Below are 6,489 nucleotides of genomic sequence, written 5' to 3' on the forward strand. Positions count from 1 at the left end.
TGAAGAAGTGATACCATAAGGGGATATAGGCTCAATTAGACTTCCTCAGTCATGATCTATAACATATGAATCATACAGAAACAAAAACAAAAATCACATATTAAAAAACTGTCTTCTATCATAGTCTAAATTACAAAGGTTTGAGATTATTTAACAGGCAATATAAGAAAGAAATATAGCTTGGCAAATTGTTTGAATTTCAAGGAAAGAAAGGAAAACCATCATGGTAGGGAAATAATATATATATATATACATACATATACATATACATATACATACATATACATATATATTACATAGAAAAAAGAAACATGGATGCCTCTAAATTTTTCTTGACACTAAACATTGGAAAAATAGAACGGAAATCACAAAAGTTCTTTAAGGATTGGTCAGTAACCAAGTACTTCTATGAAAGAAACTTCATCACGTTATCAAAATTATCATGTATGTACCAGTGGGAGAGACTGCAGGCATGCATTCTGATAAAAAAAGAGTGGAGAAATGGATAGGAAGAAGTTTAGAAAGTGAGATTCAGGCTGGACCTATAGATCTGTGATTAAGTATGGTACATTGGGAACTGGATCTCACAGTGTCTGAAGAAAGACATGAAGGAGAAAAATAGAGAGGCAAGACATTTATGAAACAAAGAAATGGGTTATTATCTGTTGATGGTAGTGTGTATAGTACCCCAAATGAACTGGTCATAAATGTAATCCTGTTGGAACCTTCACTTTTTAAGCTAAGTGACATATGTGATTGAATGTATAAAACAAATTTTAAAAAAGATGGGTATTTTGGAATTCCAATGACACCAGGATTCATTCAGCAAGATCCTGAACTGCAGAGTGTGGCTACCCTAAGAAAACTCACAGAAGTAAAATAGAAAATATTAATACTTATATGTTTTTTCTATAATTGGAGACAGTAATTTTTTTTTTTTTTTTGGAGAGGATTTTTTTTTGCTATAGGGTGCATGTGCTCGCCAGGCAGACAGAGAGAGACAGAGAGACAGAAAGCGAGAAATCACCCCCCAGGGGAGATGGTGATGCCACAATCCCCTCTCCTCCATTCTCCTCTTGGGATCTTGGGCACGCACGTACACGCACCCGGCATGAGTTTTAAGCCACCGGCTCCGGGATGCGAACCGCGGTCGACTACGTGGGAGTCCAGCGACATAGCCATTACGCTAACTGCTGGTTCCTGAGACAGTAATTTTAACTAGCTCCTACTATAACATCATAAAGGAAACTCCAAAAACAGGTTAACATAAGCTAGAAAAATATCCTTTAAAAAAGGGAAAGTGGATGGTATAAAGATTATGATAAAAGAGTTTATTGGGCTAAAAAATCCTCAGTATTATAAGATAGATAATAATAATTGCTTATTAGATAAATACTAAGTTTTAGAATAATTGCTTATTAGATAAATACTAAGTTTAATGCTAAAGAAATAAAACAGATGAAGAAGTGATACCATAAGGGGATATAGGCTCAATTAGACTTCCTCAGTCATGATCTATAACATATGAATCATACAGAAACAAAAACAAAAATCACATATTAAAAAACTGTCTTCTATCATAGTCTAAATTACAAAGGTTTGAGATTATTTAACAGGCAATATAAGAAAGAAATATAGCTTGGCAAATTGTTTGAATTTCAAGGAAAGAAAGGAAAACCATCATGGTAGGGAAATAATATATATATATATACATACATATACATATACATATACATACATATACATATATGGTACATAGAAAAAAGAAACATGGATGCCTCTAAATTTTTCTTGACACTAAACATTGGAAAAATAGAACGGAAATCACAAAAGTTCTTTAAGGATTGGTCAGTAACCAAGTACTTCTATGAAAGAAACTTCATCACGTTATCAAAATTATCATGTATGTACCAGTGGGAGAGACTGCAGGCATGCATTCTGATAAAAAAAGAGTGGAGAAATGGATAGGAAGAAGTTTAGAAAGTGAGATTCAGGCTGGACCTATAGATCTGTGATTAAGTATGGTACATTGGGAACTGGATCTCACATGGCTGACCATGATTTAAATTCAAGACCTACTGGCTTAAAAAATACACAAATGTAGGTTTGTGCCCCAAATCCTAATGGGATAGAGAAACAAGGAAGAAAGATTGCAGAATGATCATGTCCCATAATGGGTGTTTGTCTCTCTTCCTCTCTGTCCCTCTCTTTTTGCTGAGTGCATATGCCATCTGGCAATAATATTAAAAATTAAAAAATAAAGATAGAATGTGGGACCAGTTGGTGGTGTGATAGTTAAGGCAACTGGATCTCACATGGTCAATTATGTAGTTCAAGTCTTGGACCTGGTGGGTTGAAAATATCACAGGCATTTGTACATCTGTGCCCAAAATCCTGATAGGAGAGAGAATTGGAGAAGAAGGGGTTGTTGCCTGACCATCCTCTTAGGAGGTGCTTTCTGGCTTTACTTCTCTCTTCTTCTTCCTCTGTCTCTCTCTGGCAAACCTATGCACACTCTCACAAATAAATAAACAAATAAATACTTGTTTTTCAATGTGAAATTTATAATCAACATTTTTTTCTATTAATTTAAAGTTAGTTAATATAAAGTCATATGTGAATATAGTAACTATGCAAATGGCCATAAAATAATTCAAATATAAAAATTATTCACCCAAGGCTATGTAATAATAATACTATCACAATTTCTTATATGATAGTATGTTGACAAAAATTAAGAAATTGTTAAAAATCAATAGAAAGAAATAATAAAATAAATTTTGTCAATCTATCTAGGTATATGCCAGTATATCTTCTCAATTGGGTAATTAAAAATATATCAACTTCCTTTCTGTCTGCTATAATTAGATGTTAACTTTCTATATTTAATCTCTGTATACTTGCAGCAAAAATAGGAATACAAAAGATAATTTACATATGACTGACAACAAAGCAATATGCAGTAAAGAGAAAACAAGTAAATAAAAAGTATATAAAGAAAACAATAGAAGTTAAGATCAAATACATTGGTTTGATAATACTGAGAATATCATTACACCAAGTCAAAAATTAATATCTGCATGCAAGTTATCTACTGAAGGTGAATGTGGGACAAATTTGTTTTAAAATTCAGAGTACTAGTGTAGAGGGAAAATGTATCAGCTAAATAAAATAAAAAAGGACATCCACACAATAAATACTAGAAAATGTAAAGGCTAGCATAGAAACATAAACTCAAAGAAGATATTTTATAGATAAGCCACAATGATAATGATTTTTAAAGTATTTATTTTTTAATTCCATTTGTTATTATTATTATTATTATCATTTCATTTGACCAGACAGAGACAGAGAGAGGGAGAAAGAGAGAGAGAGAGAGAAAAGGAAAGTGAGAAAGCAAGCCGCCAGGCCCAGCACTCAAACTGTGGTTGGCCATGTGGGAATCTAACACCTTTATCCACCACATCACCTACTGGTATCAATGACAGTGATTTCTTAAAAATGGATTAAATAGCAGCTAAAAGAAAAACTGGTAGAAGTTTGGAGTGAAATTTTTAGAAACATACTGATATTGGGACCAACAGATGGCATAATGGTTACATCGCTGGACCCTTGCTGCCACTGGGGGTAATTTCTCACTTTCTGTCTCTTTGTCTCTCTTCATCGCTCAGGCAAGAGCATGCATTCTATAGCAATAATTTCTCTCAAAAAGAAAAGAAAAGAAAAAGAAAGAGAGAAAAAAAAGAAAAGGAAAGCTGTGATTATAAAAATCATTCTTTTCTGGGGGCAAATAAATTGTATATATTTTAGAATTTTGTTATAGTTACAAACTGTCTAACATACATTTAAATTTAAAAATTCATATAATGGGGCCAGCAGTTGGCGTAGTGGTTACATTGCTAGACTCCCACATGACTGACTGCATTTTAAGTCCAGGACCATAACTTGAAAAATTAGACCAACCGCGTGTGCATGTATGCCAAGATCCTGAGAGGAGAATGGAGAAGATACCGTGTCATGGCATCCTCTCCTGAGATGGGGACAGAGTGGCGTAACAACTTCTCACTTTCCCTCTCATTGTCTCTGTCTCTCCCTTTCCCCGGCATGCAAACACACCGTATGGCAGAAACTTCTAAAGATAGTTAACATTTATAAGCCATAATATTAATTTACACTCACTGTCTTTTAAGTATACAAAGGAGGATCAACATCTAAACATCCCACTTTTGACAGACAAACATAATGGCAACTGCTTACAATGTTATTTTGATACTGTACACATTCTAAGAAATATCCCCTGTAATTTCATAGATCTAACTCTCAAATAGATACGTGATAATACATTTGTTATAATATTAAAAATATGCTGAGGTACACTTTTGGACTGTAAAGCATTCATAGAACATTTATTAAAATAAAAAGATCAATTGATATAACCCACTGGTAACCTCAGGAGATTTCACAGTGACATAGCCTCATTTCTTTGATTGGTATGCACACAACTGATGCATTAAAAACAAAAATGAAAAATAATGGCAAACATATCATCATATAAACATGGGGGGAGTCCTAGGCTATATTCTTAAATGGAAAAAAGAATGTGGGAAGTAGTACTCGTAAAAGATTATCTTTTATAGAATAATCAAAGGAAAATCAAACATGTACCTGCCCATTTGAGCAAAAAGACACACAATAAAAAAACAAAATAAAACTATTAAGATTGGAGCTGGGTGAGAATGAGGTAGGAAAGATAAGGAGATGAACATACTTGTGCAGTTTGACTATGTTAATTTTTAGCCTAATAAAAAGTAAATAAAAGATGATGAGGTATAAGACAAAGCAAGTGTACATGACCATATTTCAAGGAAATATAATTAAAATGAGAGAAAAATAAAATAACCCAAGTAATTTTTTTTTTAAGGGAGATTGTTGCTACAAGGCATGCATACTTGCTAGAGAGACAGAAAGAGACAGAGAAACAGAGAAAAGTTAGAAATCACTCCTCGGGGGGAGGGGGGGGAATGACCATGCTGTAATCCCTTCTGCTCCATTCTCCTCTCAGATTTTGAGTATGCATGAATACGTGCCTGGCATGAGTTTTAAGCCACCAGGTCAGGTACTCGAACCGCAGTCAACTATGTGTCTAGTGATGTAATGATTACACTATCTGCTGGTCCCAACCCGAGTAATTCTTGAACATAATGTTTTGTCTATATACCTTCACAATAAGTTTTAAAAAGCAAAAACTGTGAACAAAGCTTTTTTATTATTCAATATTTTTATTTCTTATTTTTTAATTAATCAATTAACATTTATTTACTGAGCATTGTCACAGCATACAAAACGTAATTTCCCATCGAGAAGATGCTGCATAGTAGCTTAATCATACATGTTACTGTCAATAATTTTCCATTTCTAGTTTCACATATATATGTACATATATATATTTTCCCCCTATTTCTCACCCTCTGCCATTTCCTATGCTCTCCCCACACTATCTCAAGTTGTCCACAGTTTTTTTCCATTTCTTTTTTTTCCCACATTTTATTGATTCACAAAATTTCTTAAATAATCTAACTACTTTCAATAGCAAGCTCTGCTGATATATACATATCTATGAATACATGTCTGACTTAAGGCATGAATCTCTGAGTAGAATGAATATACTATAAGGCAGCACCTAGCTGGTGCGATATAGTTTACTATGGTCATTAAGTATGTATTTTTTACTATATTTTTCAATTTCAAGAAAAGGAGATTTAACTTTAATAAATCAAAGAAATGCTAAGGAAATATGCTTAAAACTTAAAGCCAGGAAACAGGTTGAAATTCTATTAGAATAGTAGGTACATGAACCTATCGGCAGCTCAAAACAAGACAAAAATCCTTAAACTTGGAAAACAAAGCCTAGAAAAAAATCAACAATGTTTTAGTCAAATATCATCAAATTCTGTTTCACCAGTTCAGTCTCATGTACTTTATCTTTTGTTGTGGTTCAATTTTCCCAATTAAATTCTGGGATAAAATATTCAACTCCAGACTTGTCCCCATGATTAAGTTGGCCATTTTCTTAGTTTTTGAAGTCTTATTCCTGTGTGACTATATTTAATTTTCCTGGTATAGCACTCCCTTCAGGATTTCTTGGAGATATGGTCTTTCAGATTTTGTTTATCTGAGAATGTTCTTATCTTTTCTTCCCATATGAAGGATAATCTTGCCCGGTATAGTATCCGTGGTTGCCATTACTTTTCCCTTAACACTTTGAATATATTTTCCCATTCTTTCCTCACTCGCATTGTTTCCAATGAGAGATGCTCTATTATCCTGATGGACTATCCTTTGTAGGTAACTTGCCGTTTCTCTCTTGCCAATCTTAGTAGCTTGTCTTTGTCTGTGGTTTTGCTCAATCTGATGTGTCTTGGAGAAGATCTTCTTGGGTTTATGCTATTTGAGGTCCTTTGTATTTCCTGGGACTGGATCTTTCAATGC

The sequence above is a fragment of the Tupaia chinensis genome, unplaced genomic scaffold, assembly GCF_000334495.1.
Source record: "Tupaia chinensis unplaced genomic scaffold, TupChi_1.0 Scaffold148049_1, whole genome shotgun sequence".
NCBI lineage: Eukaryota > Metazoa > Chordata > Mammalia > Scandentia > Tupaiidae > Tupaia > Tupaia belangeri.